Source organism: Peromyscus leucopus, chromosome 14 (assembly GCF_004664715.2).
Source record: "Peromyscus leucopus breed LL Stock chromosome 14, UCI_PerLeu_2.1, whole genome shotgun sequence".
Taxonomy (NCBI): Eukaryota; Metazoa; Chordata; class Mammalia; order Rodentia; family Cricetidae; genus Peromyscus; species Peromyscus leucopus.
Window position 1 is genome coordinate 56,781,737 of NC_051075.1, and position 15,716 is coordinate 56,797,452.

The window sequence follows — 15,716 nt, forward strand, 5'->3', positions numbered from 1 at the left end:
CACAGGTCCCTTAAGTTGATACAACACTGTTCACCATACTGTGTGCCAAGCACTGTGTTTAGTAAGTTCACTTCCATGTACTTGTCCATTCTGTGCTTGTTCATACAAGATGCCTTCAGCTGGTAAGCCTTTGTACTGTCTGCCCCATGACTCACTCCTTTTCATCACAGAAACACAAGTAACATACACTTCTCTGACATCTCTAGACAAATGGATAGGTGACTGTGCTGAATTCCCATCTGTTATTCATCCTTCAAGCTTAGCAAATTAACACCAAGGTATGCATGCCATTAATGGACCCTTGGCGTAATCATGCCACACTTGGCATTGATGTGATTCATAGGCACCACAGCTGGGTAGGGCTGTTGGTTGCTTTCCTCCTTTGGGAAGCTCGCATGGTGCCTTCTGGTACCACAAAAGCTAGTCCTTAGGAAAGGGAGCATTCAGGTCGGTTCTAGCTCACGTGCCTCTGGACTGTTTCTGAAATGCATGCTGTCTTTAGCAACAGGGAATTATCTTCCACCTCTGTGGATAGCCAAGGTCAATAGCAATAGGCTGTATGCTTTGGGGGTCTCTTGGACATCCCCAGGCAATGATTCAAAAGAAGGCTTATTAAAGAAACTTCTTTTTACAAGAGATGGACGCAACTACAGAAAACTACAACCAATAAAAATGTGGGGTGTGGAGCCCAGTCTTCAAGGATACATCTGTATCACAATCTCACACCTAAAGCTCAGGGAACATTTGTTGAAGAGGTGTAGGAAAGGTTGGAAGATCCAGAGGATCAGGGCATTTCTTTATCTCTTAGTAATATCAGAATTACTTGGAGAACAGTGTTCTATTACTAGGAATATAAATAACAAAATTTACACCCCTAAAGTCTCACCATCATGACTTCCCAAACCTGAACTGGACAAGGATGGTATGTATGAATGGACATGGCAAAGTGGATAGAAAAAGTCCATTCATCCTCAACCCTACATAAAGAACTATCAGCAACTGAATAAAACTGGGAGTGGCAGAGGTAGTCCTCCCCATGGAAGAGTATACCAATTGGTTGTCCAGTGCCATACAGTCAGCTCTGAAAACACATTATAGGGACTGAACAAGTTATAGTTATAAATATGTGTATATGCATATACATATATGCATGTAATAACAATTAAAAAAAGAGGTCATGAATTTGAAGGAAAGTATGAAGATTTGGCAGGAAAAAGGAGAAGGGAGAAATGTGATTATACTATAATCTTAAAAAAGTATACATGTGTAAGCCAGAGCTTTTCTATCCTACATTCCATTTGTTTCTCTTATAAATTTTAAAAAGCACGAAAAAGTACATACCTGCTATTTTAATAAGGACTATCAGTCAAAATATATATCATCTCTTTCCCATTCTTTAGAATGAGAAACAGCATGACTGAATGTCAGGACTGTATCATACTGAGAATGTGAAACTTTAGTTCTGCAGCCCGTCCACAAGAGGGAGGACATCTCTCCACATCCACTTTCTGGATTCCCTCCATCAGTTGGCCACTGTTGACTCTGTTCAAACTGGAGATTGGTGCTCCTGCTGTTGCAAAATTCATATTTAGAAGCTGGCAGGCATCCCTGTATAGATTTACACACTGTTTAAGATCAGCCTAGTATGGATGGAGAAGAAATCGGTGGATGTTGGAACATTTGTCAGGAAAACAGAAATACTCTTCAGGAGCATAGGAAGCCATGACTGGGACGGGCAGGGGGAGGGGGTGTTTCAGGCAACTGAAAGAGATGAAGATGAAGAAAGCAACTGGTTTCTTGCTTCTAGGGTTTCTGTGAGGCTGCCTTATTTTCATGGAAGATGTCAGACAGCATGGTGCTAGAAAAATAAGTCTTTTGCATGCCAATGCAAAATGAAAACAGCAAAGTCCACACCATGACCAAACACAGCAAAGTGCTCATGGTACTGTTTCCTGCATTGGGTAGTGATATCACACCAGTTGTTTAATCTCAGTTTCTTGTCACTGCCTGCCTGTCCTTCAAGACCATACAGGATGAAATGGAGTCAGTGTCCCTAATTTATATAGGCAAGAACCTCTGTATTATTCACTTGGCCCTCTTCCCCTAAAATCTCCACTTATTATTAAAATGTCATAGCGGATGCAATAAAATAAAATTTAAAAGAGAATGGTGTCACATCTAGAACACCTGTCTATAGTATGGTTGAAATGGTTACAACTATACTTTTAAAAATTATTTCTGGAGTCTTTGGAGTTCCTATGGACTAATTTGGTTAAAGAAACAAGTGAGTGAGAAGATGGAAGAGCAGTGTCTTTTGTTTGTTTGTTTGTTTCGAGACAGGGTTTCTCTGTGTAGCTTTGCGCCTTTCCTGGAACTCACTTTGGAGACCAAGCTGGCCTCGAACTCACAGAGATCCGCCTGGCTCTGCCTCCCAAGTGCTGGGATTAAAGGCGTGCGCCACCACCGCCCGACAGAAGGGCAGTGTTTTATGGCAGGAACTTTCTCTGTCAAATGAAAGAAGAGCATTCCAAACAACTGATGTTTAAATTCAAGCAGAGAAAGGGCAAAATCCATTGCCATACAACTGGAAAGGTGGGATGCCTCCAGATGATTCTGAAGCAACAAAAAGAGGAAAAGTCAAGCATGGTAAAGCTCAGCCAATTCCAGACTATGTGGTTGATAAATTTTCCCTATGGCAGAGGTGTGTAAGGAAAGAAGCAAATTTACATATAAATTTCCTGTTCAATTTTTTACTGAAGATTCTTGAAAATGGCTGTGCCAGAGAAATATATGTAATAATCTAGGCAGGCAGTGGCACTTGAATCAAAAGAGAAGTCACCAGGACTGTATAGTCCCTGTGTGTCCCCTGTGTGGTCTTAGAGTGCACTCTTTAATCGGGTGTGGTGACATATGAAGCAGGAATGTAACTCCAGAGAGTCACACAGCACAGACAACAAACTGGAGGCTCTGTGGAGCTCTGACTGAGTTCTTCATTCTCCCTCTCTCTTCCTTCCCTCATTCTGCCAGGTCTCAAGCTACAGCAAAAATAGAAACGTAGAGCTTACTTATTATCCACTGAGCTATAGATGGTACTAGGAACCCACACATCACCAAAAACAAACAAACAAACAAAACAACAACAAACAAACAAATAAACAAAAAATCTGTCTTTAGAAAAAGTAGGAACCCTGGACAGAGCCACATGAGTGTAATCAAGTAAAAAGGTGAGGGCATGACAAAATAAGAAGAGAAAGAAAAACCAAGAAAGGGAAATAGCTTAGAAATGCAAATGATTTCACCTACCACAAAGAGATAAACACGAAACAATTTCACCAAACTGTGTTCCGTAACATATTCATATAATAGAGACACTTAAGAAAATTGAATAATGGCATGGTAATTCTCAGGTATCATTTGAAACATTGAATCTGAATGAAAGGAAAAAGAGGTTGTAGGCTGAAGGCAATAGAGAGTGAAAACAATGTTGCCACATAACTGACTTGATATGTTTCACCCCAAAATGAGACAAGGAAAGTCTTGTTAATAAAGTGTTGCCAGAAAGAAATATTGGAATCACCACAGTGAGGACTAGTGAAAAGCAGAGGAAGGAGAGAGGGGTGCCACCCCAGAGAAATGGAGAAACTTGAAATACAGAAAAGATAATTCCACCTTAGAGAGAAAAACAAAATGGGCCATGACATGACTCAGAGGGTAAGGACATTTACTGTGTAAGCTTGGGAGCCTGAGTCTAATCCTTGGAACATGCATAAAGGTAGAAGAAGAAAACCAACTCCACAAAGGTGTCCATTGGCCTCCATGCCTGTACTTTGGTATGCACAAAGATAGATAGACAGACAGACAAACAGATAAATAGATGACAGACAGACAGACAGATAGATAGATAGATGACAGACAGACAGATAGATAAATAGATACATACATACATATATACATACATATATATATACATACATGTAGCAGGAATCTTAGAAGGTCTTATTAATAAAAAACAAACCTGGAGCAAGGTATTGGGGTGAATGCTGGAAGATCAGAGAAGCAGAACAAGCCACAGCTACCTCACCTTTCCAATTCCTCAGCTGATCCTGTTTCCTCAGACTGGATACCTGTCAGCTGAACTGTGCTGCTAGAAACCTAAAGGCTTAACCAGCCAAAAGCTTAACCAGCCAAATGCTGCTAGTTTCTGATCTTCATGCCTTATATATCTTTCTGCTTTCTGCCATCACTTCCTGGAATTAAAGGCTCACTTCTTGGGATTAAAGGCATCTGTCACCATGCCTGGCCATTTCCAATGTGGCCTTGAACTCACAGAGATCCGGATGGATTTCTGCCTCTGGAATGCTAGGATTAAAGGCATGAGTGCCACCATTTTCTAGCCTCTGTAGCTAGTGGCTGTTCTGTTCTTTGACCCCAGATAAGTTTATTAGGGTGCACAATATTTTGGGGAACACAATACCACTACACATACATACATAATACATACATACATACATACATTCATACATACATACATACATACATACATACACAGAAACACAGTTACAGAGATAGATAAGATAGATAAATAGATATATAGATAGATATATAGATACATAGATGGATAGATAGATGTATGTATGTGTGAGTAGAAAGGTAAGTAGGTATATAGGTAGATAGATAGATAGATAGATAGATAGATAGATAGATAGATAGATACATACATACATACATACATACATACATAGATACAGATAGATGTATAGATACATGGATAGTTGGATACATAGATGGATAGATTGCTGAATGGGTGAATGGATGAATGACTGGCTGGCTGGCTGGGTAGAAAGGTATGTAGGTAAATACGTATGTATATAGATAGATAGATAGATAGATAGATAGATAGATAGATAGATGACAGACAGATAGATGACAGACAGACAGAGAGACAGATCGATAGATGACAGACAGACATACAGATAGATAGATAGATGACAGACAGACAGACAGACAGATAGATAGATAGATAGATAGATAGATAGATAGATAGATAGATAGATAGATAGATAACAGATGTTTTAAAGTAAAAAAAAAAAAAGTACCCGCACCCAAGGGGATAAGGCAGGGGTGTTGCTATAAATTCTAAGCCATTGTGAGCTACACAGTGAGTTTGGAACTGACTTGGGCTACAGACTGAGATTTTGCTGGAGAGAGCAGTGAGAGAGAGTCAGGAGGAGCATTTTTAAAAAAGAAACTGTCCTAAAATACCAAATTGGAAATTTTTTCAGCATGAGAACTGACTGTCTAGTTGGGGATTTAGCTCAGTGGTAGAATGCTTGCCTAGCATGCTCCAGACCCCATGTTTGATCCTCAGTACCAGATTAAAAAAAAAAAGACAAGAAAAATGACCTGAACTGCAGGTCTAAATAACATTTTGTATAGTATGCTTATCTGAGATACTTACTGATTTTGCTATTGTACTAAAATAATATTTGTAAGGTAAATGGAAACAATATAATTATTTACCACTAGTGCTGAAATTATATAACTCCAAGTAAATTACATTAATGATTGTTAAATTCTTTATACCATAAAATATGACACAAATAATGGAAAATCATAATGTAAACCAAACAGAAATACATAAGCAGATATTCACATATCTGAACAAATTCAGGAGATGAGCACATGTGAGTTCCATTTTTAAAAGAGGTTTAATAAAAATACATACGGTGTAACCATATCTTATGAAAATATTGTAATTAAAAATCCTGTTGAGAACAATGAAATTACTTATATATACAGCAAATATGTGACTTTATACATAATAAATATAAATGAAGCATATATGAATATCATAGATCCCAAGCCATGCTCAATCTGAATATGACAGTTAATCACTGCTACTATGACTGGATTTGGAACCACCTAGGAGACACAACTCTGGGCATGTCTTGAGAGACATTTCCAAAAAGGTCTAATTGATGAGGGAAACCCACTTCGAATGAGAGCAGTGGTGTCCCAAAAACTGAGTAAACAAGAAAAAAAGAAGAAAGAACGCTTAGCCCCAACATCCATCTTTGCCTATGATTCTGACCGTGGCTAGCTACCATGTGACTAGCCCATTTCATGCTTCTACCACCATGCTTTCCTTTTCTATAATGAGCCACATCATTGAAAACCATGAGATGAAATATACCCTTTCTTTTTTTCTTTTCTTTCTTTCTTCCTTTCTTTTTTTTTTCCGAGACAGGATTTCTCTGTGTAGCTTTGCACCTTTCCTGGAACTCACTCTGTAGACCAGGCTGGCCTCAAACTCACAGAGGTCCACCTATCTCTGCCTCCTGAGTGCTGGGATTAAAGGTGTGTGCCACCACCACCCGGCTAAACCCTTTCTTTCTTAAGTTGCACACATCGAATGTTTTATCACAATAAGAAAACAATTAACACATCCAATAATTTTCTAGGTAGATTTGAAGATGCCAAGGCAGCTATATTTGCTGTTAGAGTTATGACTGCAAAAGTGAAGTGAAAAGTCAGCAGTGGGAAAGACACATGGAGAATGACAAGTTACCAAACATTTTTTTTTTCATATTTGGGTCATAAAGAGTATGTCTGTCTGATTTCTGCATCTCTATTGTATGACCGAGGACAATGGTTTGTGGAACAGTATGTGGAGACGGAACCTATGCAAAGTGCTGACATCCAGAGATGCACGCCTGGAGTTCAGAGTTTTTATGGAAGTTAGGTCATAAAGATGCACAATGCTTGCTTGACTGATTCAGTTAGTTATACTCCAGACCCCAGAGGAAAGCAGGCATTTCCTAAAGGTTACCTTGTCTGTTTTCCACATTAATCAACTGACACCATTCACCTGGGTCTTGAGTGTGCACATTCACCATTTAGAACATTCTGTGAAGACAGAACGGGCCAGTCACCAAAATAGACTGCCCTTGGGGAGGTGCAGAGTTTGTGTCACCCTGTTTCATTCAAAATATGTGCTAAAAATAACAATATCACAACCAACATTCAGAGGAGAAAGAGGAAACTTAAGAGAATATTATTCTCCCCTTTCGTTGCCTCTAATTGGAAGCTGAGTTAAACAATGTCATCAATCTTCCCACATTTTTAATAATACCTTTTGTAAAGTTTATTATGTTCTCTTGGGAAATAACATCTCTTAAAATATATCATTTAAAAATTCAAATTTTTAAAATTGTGTTAACCTCAGGAAGATTAAAGTTCACTTTAATTAAAATAGCATATACACATTTCCATCTTTAAACAAGCTTCAGTTTGTCCTTTTATATATTTATATACTTGGAAAAACACCTGGAGTAAGTCACTCTACTGTTAAAGGTGGTTACCTCTTGGTGGTGTGATTACCTCTTGGTGGTGTGATTACCTCTTGGTGGTGTGATTACATCTTAGTGGTCTGATTTGGAAGGTTTATTTTTGTTTTCTTACCTATGTCTATATCTCTTCTCTCTGATTAAAAAAATATTTTAAAAGTGACAGAAAATTTTTAAAAAATTAAAGAACTCATGATCCTCACATTAGTTTAGCACATGCTATGGAGAGTTCCTCTCACTTTCAGGGACTTCAGACTTTATGCAGAAAAAAAACCCTCACAAAACCATTTTCATTCCAGAATATTTAACACAAGGATTGCAGAGAACACATTTTAACTTCTATCACATTGCTCAGTATTCCTGTGCTAGCCTCTTTTATCTTTACTTGGGAGAAAGGGAGTTCTGACTATGGGGTATAGTGTGTCCTTCTAGCTAGAAAAACAGAGTGAGAACCAAAGCTATTCATCATTGAGATTGAAGGACATAATAGTCAGATAAAAGCAAAATAATATGAAAATAAGATAAAACTTGCTGCTAATATTATTTATACCAATTGAGAAACAAAAATGGATTTACCATGACAAATGAAAATAAGAAAAAATTTTCTGTAGAAAAACATAGGAAACATTTGTAATAGCCTAAACTAGGGTGACTTTGTTTGGGAGGTTGCAAGACATGTAAAGCTATGAAAGTTTAAATATAAATTCTTAAACTCTCCAAAGACTGTTATGAGCTAAGATATCAAATGAATATTTTATTGAGAGATCTACTAGGAGATCAACTGGTAAAGTGCTTGACATGGATGCATGAGGACCTCAGTTAAAATCTCTAGCAGTCATATAAAAGTTGGGCATGGCAGTGCTTTTCTATAACCACAGACAACACTATGGGAGATGGAAGAAGACAGAGACAGGAAGCTTCATGGAGCTCACTGGACAGCCAGTCTAGACTCACCAGTGAGCTCCAAGTTAAGTGAGATAACTTTTCTCAAGAAAATAAAGTGGAAAGTAATAGAGGAAGACATGTGATGCCAACATCTAGCCTTCACATGCATACACACATGTGCAAATCAGCTGCATATGTGCAGATACACATATACACACAGAGAAAAAGATACACTCATTCTCAGGAACAAGAGTCATGATGTGCAAACCACAGTTTGCTTGCATCTGCATCACACTCTGCTGCTTGTTATAGAAGCTTTACTCCAGGTGACTCTACTGAGCAGACAGGACAATGGCTCTTTATCTGTCATTTCCCAAGACTGTAGTTTTATCCTAGAAGTGATACACTATTGGAACCCTTTAACTTTCCCCAGATTCTTTGTTGTAAAAACAGCATTCTGTGTAGTCTCAACCAAGAAGATGGGGCTATATCTACCAGGCCCTACTCTTAACAGAAGAATATGTTATCTCAGTTCTGGAAAGCCAATAATACTATTAGGGCTAAAGTTGACCTTGCTCCAGCTTAATCATGAGAAAGATGTTCCTTGTAAGAAGGGAAATCTTGGAAGACCAGCATCTACTGCAGAGGTTCTCAACCTTCCTAGTGCTGTGACCCCTTAATATAGTCCTCATGTTGTGGTGACCCCCAACCATAAAATTATTTCATTGCTACTTCATAACTCTAATTTTTCTACTATTATGAATCATAATGTAACTATCCAATATGCAGGGTGTCTGATATGTAACCCCATGAGGATCTTGACCGACAGGTTGAAAGCCACTGCCCTACTGTCTTTCCAGATCCTACTCCTGTAAGAGAAACATTCAGAGATAATTAGGCTGTTACTTCTATAAGCAGCTGGGATATAGTAGAGAGAACTTTGATTCCATGCCATGTGAAGATGGAAAGGGAATGAATATCTGGGACAGAGCTTAGAAATACTCATGGATAAGATATTTGTAAAACAGTATATATCTTTGAGCTGGGCGGTGGTGGTGCACGCCTTTAATCCCAGCACTCGGGAGGCAGAGGCTGGCGGATCTCTGTGAGTTCGAGGCCAGCCTGGTCTCCAAAGCGAGTTCCAGGAAAGGCGCAAAGCTACACAGAGAAACCCTGTCTCGAAAAACAAAAAACAAACAAACAAACAAAAAAACAGTATATATCTTTGGTGGTAAGCAGTTCACAGTCAGCAGATAGCTCTGTAGGACCAGAGGCCATGAGCAAAGTGACAAACCACCCAGAAGTTCACTATAAAATCTGATGGATAAAAAGCTATGAAGGACTGTTGTGATCATACTCTTTCTTGTATATCTGGACAACTGTGCACATTAGCACTATTTTACACCCAATCCAGGGTAATTGGACCAGGATATGGGTAGAACTGAATGCATTCTCAAGACATCCTATTGGCTCACAGCATTTAAGAATGATCTTTTTGGCTAAGCAATAAACTGCTCTTACTTGGGGCATACCCCTTGGAGATCAGCCTTAAAAATAAAACCACATTCATCCTTTATGGTCTGAGAGACTGAGAACTGTGCTTTTTCCCGAGGTACAGTCCTATTAGTGACAGAAACTATTGCCAAGATACTAGTCTCTATTGGTGAAATTATTATGGCCACTCCACGTAGTTAAAAGGATATTTATTTAATGGTGTAACTCACAAATTAAGTGATAGGTAGGTCTCAGGGTCTGGGAAAGGTGTATCACAATCCAGCAGTGTTCTCTGGAGCTCTGCTGGGTCCACCTCCATGGCTCAGGGTCCCGGAACAGAGAGAGCGCACAGAGAGAGCACTGGCCCATCCAGCTCTGGGTCTCTAGGCGCCTCCCCTGGCCCTGCCTCATAGGCGTGACAGTTGCCAAAGTCTCAATGGGGTTTGAACTTCCAGATCCAAGCTGGAATGGCTACCCACTACAAGTCTCTGGCTAAATGTGAGACAAAATCATAGACTCCCTGAAAGCAGTCTCTAAGTCACACATATCCGATAGACAAAAGGGTAAAAATCAAATTCACTAAAGAGGCTTAAGTCTATATTTGACCAGCAAGTGGCTTATATTGATCTGGGAGTAACACCTAGGGAGGCAAGCCAAACAGTAAAATGGGGAAATGTCTGAGCAGTGATATCGCAGCACACTACTAGGAAAATAGAACCTAGAATTCACTCATCCAAGTCTCTAAATAAACAAGAATGACTTTGATTGTTGTGAGACCAGTATCTAGATTTATAGTAATATATTACCCAATATGCAAAGAAATAGCACAGTGAGATCTATACACAGAAATACATGTAGGTGACAGGAAATCCATCAGGGATATGTATTTTTGGATCTTACCAATGAAACTACAATGTCAATGTTAGAAATGTGTTCAAAATCTAAGACAATAGTGACTCATTAAATAGAACACAACTTCTTAAAACTGTGAATCACGACTCCATTAGACTTCATGTAACTCAATACAATGTTGGGCAAATGTGGCAACAGTAAAATGTTTATGAATGTGCACTGACCAAACATTAATTAAAAATGGAAGATACAACAAATCTGGGATGATTCTGGAATCACTTGTCTACGTCATATCATGGAAGTTCACTGCAGCCTTGGTTCTGAACACACAGTATGCATACTTCACCATGGATGTCTTTGTGCTATGCAACTCCCAGAAATGCCATTGACAATAGCTCAGCTCAGATGGAAAACAATTGCTTTTTATGAACTGAAATGTGTTTTACTCTACACAGGGTGTCCTCTGCTCTTAAAAAATAACTATAATTATAGAAAACAAAAAATTTTAATACTTTCCTGCTACCATTCCTCAACATACAAATATCAAATTAATATATTTGGATTATATTGTGTTAGAGTGCTTAATTTTTTAAAAAAATTGCTGTTTGAGCTAAGGACTTGATTTTTGAAAAAAAATCATTAAAAAAATTTGGAGCTTGGAATTAGGACAGAATTTGCAACAGTTTCTGAAATGGTCTTGATTGAACTACATTTATATTATTTTGTAATATTTGTTCATACAAAGCACTCTTCACATCATTGCTGATTATGAAGTCAAAATATTGACTCAAAAATGTTAAAGATGTTCTACATCTTACAGTATCATACTCAAGCAGGAATATAATTTTATGTAAAAATAAAGAAACACATCTATTTTATTAATATGCAAATTTATTTTTGAATTTAATAAATGGTAAAAATATATGTATACCAGAGAATTATATTAAGATAAATTTCTTTTTGGTTTATTATCAGTAATACTTGAATTGTATACCTATTTTATACACTTATATACCCATGTTCACGTAAAAATTTCTTAAGCAAAGGGGGCTCACAAATGGAAAATGCTAAGAATCTCTGAAATATGGCATATTAATAAAGGATAAAATCATGCATAATAACTATCTCTAAAAGGTAATTTTGAAGTTGGCCAGTACAGTACCTAAATAAAGTTACCAGATGGACTCAAAAGTAGATTCCAACTGATCAGAGAAGAATCAATTTAAAGGCAGATCAATACAGTCTGGGCCTGTAAATAGCAAAAAAGAATATGGGTAACTATATCTTCTTGTGAGACATCTTTAAGTGTTCCTACATATGTATAATGGGAAAATTAAGTAAGGAAGATAGAAAGGGGGAAGAGATGTTGAAATTTTGCCCCTATAGACTTTCCCAAAAGAAAATTACTAATATATATATATATATATATATATATATATATATATATATATATCAAGAAACTCAGTGAACTCTAAGAAGGATAAATATAAAAATAAATTTCTATTTCTCTCTAATGTTCACAATTAAAGTAAAAATAGTAAGAATGTTGGAAAACAGAAATGGGCGGAAATAAACAAAAGAAGCAAAAAATGCTCATCATATATATATACATATATACATATATCTATACATACATATATACATACACATACAAATACCACAATGTGATTAGCAGCTGACATCTCTTCAGGGACAATGGAGGTCAAAGGCAGTGGGATGTTATCCAACATATCCTATGGGAAATAACTACTGATAACATGTAGCAATGTTTTCTGGAAAATGAAGGTGAAACAAATATCCATAAATGAGCAAAACTATAAATAAAATGCATCCCTAGTGCATTTCCCTTGCAATAACAACTAACAATTTGTTGAGGCTGAAAGAAAGTGAAAATATGAATTAATTTGAATTTAGGTGGGAAAAAAAGAACTCTAGTAATAGTGGTTGTTTATCTAATAAGAAAAGATTCTTTAATTACACATTTTTTCTCTTATTGATTTAAAAAGTTAAGTGCATAAAGCAATATCTTTAAAATTGTGTGGTTGTGGCTATAGCACATAGAATTGCCATATATTTGACAATAAAAGCCAAGTGAATGAAGCTATATTTGAAAGGAGAAATGACAGCAGATGGTAATTTCAATCTACAGAGAGAAATGAAGAAATGAATAGAGTCACAGTAAATAATAAGCTAATTCTGAACATGGTCAAGGTGGGTCTTTCCTTCTCAGTTAAAGCCACGTGGAACCATACTCACAGAGGTGTATCTCCTGATGATTTGGGGATCAAAATACCATCACAGGTAGCATTTAAGTACCAAAATGCAGTCCGTTCATGGTTTAAACTCTCTATCTTCAATAATCTATATGACGTATTTATAGATTGAGTCACTTTTTATAGATTCATACTCACCCCAAAAATATTAGGATTCTAGTCCTGGCCATCTTTGTACTTAAAATTGTTTAAGCAAATTTATAAGAACTCATACAACAGATTTTGTTTCAGTTGACTTCTGAATTAAACTATCTAACTGATAAACAACCACACCTTGAAAACCGTGTTAGTAATAGAACATGCAGCACCTCAAAAAGAGATACAGACTGAGACCACACCTTATTTCAAACCCGGAACTGTTTTACTCCATGGTCACGTGATATTTATTCTCTGGTGCTATTAATATTGACAGAGAACGTGTTTACATTTAAACTTATGATCTGGCCATACACATATTCAGAGGAAAAGGAACAGCCATTGATTTTGAAATATATTTAAGTTGAATACATTAAAGCCACTCATTTCATGGTTCACTTAATGTCCTAATATCTCTTGAAGAGGAGTCTACATTTGTGTGGATATGTATAAACAGGGCACAGTGATGATTAATGAGGTTCCTAATTACACACACACACACACACACACACACACACACACACACACCACTGCATATTTATTTTAACAATGAATTATTTAGAATACATATACTATATTTACTTATGTAAATTGGACATTTATGAATAATATGTGGGTGTAAATAATAGCATAAGTATACACACTCACACACACACACACACACAGAGAATGCCACATTGTATCATGAAGCATCATAGCTATGCTTGGATACCTAGAAAGGTGATGTGTTTCTAGCTTATTTTTTTGCAGTTTGGCATCTGGTTAAACACACAGTCCCAAGAATTATACTAGCTACATTCAGTCTCTAGCTCTGCTATGTATTTGTTGTGTGATCCAGTATCCATATAAAATATAACAATATCTTTCTCATGGTCTCCCCAAGGATTAAGTGGCATCTTAATGGATACACAGTCTTAGAAAGCACCCCAAAACACCAAATTCTCAGTAAATTTAGATATCATTTTTGATCTTCTGATTTTTGCCTTTCTAGGAGATAAAATATTTCCTTTCATACCTGGGGCATGTGCAGACTTAGATTATGATTCCTGCCTAACAGACTATCATGTGCTTTCTTTTATGATGGTTCTTGTAGCTGACACACTTTTCTCTATGATCCCTTTAGAATTTTTAATTTACAACATATAGCTTTAGGTGGTATGATTTCTACCTGAGTGCTGTTGCTTTCCAGAAATGTGAGTGGGTGCCTTTACATTACCTTCCGTAGATCTTCAGTCTATTATGTAAAGGTAGGGTTGTGACAATTCCAAAATCTTTCTTGTGGTCTACCTACATCTTATCTTTCTCTATTCCAGTTCTTTCCATACTTAACAATGAGAGTTTTCATCTGTTTCTGTTGCTATTAAGCCCACATCTAGAAGGTGCTTGGTGTACACAACATGCTAATTAATGAATCCAAAATTCATCTTAAGTTCTCAACTATTTACTAAATTCCCAGGTCCAAAGTCTACTGATTTTATTACAGACTCAAGCTACCTTTAACAGCAAGTAAGAGAAGCCCTTCTTTGGTATCAGTGGCTCATTGGTCCTAGATCTCTGAGGATGCCAACTCTGGTTTCTCAAGCAATATAAAAGGATGCAATATTTGAATATAATCCTCACATGTACTCCTACACAGCTTAAATAATTTCTAGATTGCTTCCAATGTCTAATGTACTGTAAATGCTATGTAAACAGTTGTTATGATTTGTTGTTGGAGAGATAATGTCAAGAAAGCAATTCTATATAGTCGTGTCTGTTTGCCACAGATGACTTTTTTCAAACATTTTCTATTCATGGTTGCTTAAATCCACAGATATAAAACCTGTAGATACATAAAGGTGACTGCTCTAAATAGAATGATTCATTATTATCTTATAATTCTTTTCTTCCTTTCCTTTGTGCTTATAGAGGTTATTTACTCCTTGTGTAAGAGCTGATGCTATCGCTTCTTTCATTATAACCCCCCACAAGACCTGTTCAGATACCACTTTGCTTGTCTTAGTCGCCTGTAGCCCAAATTCTTACTCTTCTAAATGTTACTACCAGCTATATGTTTTGTCATTTGCCCATTTTATATTTTCATATAGTTATTTGTACCTGTTGGTTCTCTTTTTAGCATAGAGTTTCTCTTTCAGCTGTGTATTCACCACAGGACATATAAGTAACAACTATTTGATAACCGTAAATGTTTAATGTAGAGCATATTCAGTGAATGATACTGAGTTTAGAGATAGGCTAGCTTCATAGGAGTGAGAGTAATCTCTTTATTATTCTTCCTGTAGATATTGTCAATGGATGATCATCATGGTATTGCAAAAAAAAAAAAAAAAAAAAGCCATACACATGGTATCTAACATAATGATAATGCCTCAAGCTAGTGTGACTTTGAGATGTCATTGTCTCACTCTGAGGAATTTTTATTTGAAAGTAGAAAAAAATAGACACATATTACAACATAACTATGGTATTTGATGGCATGGGTGGGTGGGAGTTCAGGTTTTCTAAATTAAGTGATTGGGCTGAAGAATGCATCATGTGAAAGTGGGCTCACTTCATTCCCTATACAATCTCTCTTTGAATACAAATAAAATGAAATTGTCAAGGTCACCATCAACACTCTGCTGTTGTCTTCTAGTACCAGTTCCCATTACTCACTGCACGATCATAGTACCTCTTACCATGACATGTAGTGGGTATAAGTTTTGTCCACTCTGTAGTCCTCCTGCAGAAA

At 37.0% G+C, this 15,716-nt stretch overlaps 1 protein-coding gene across 1 annotated transcript in view; it reads left to right on the forward strand.

Moving 5' to 3' along the window:
* Positions 1–15,716, forward strand: part of Nrxn3 (neurexin 3) — a 1,620,870-nt gene that overhangs the window by 599,799 nt on the left and 1,005,355 nt on the right.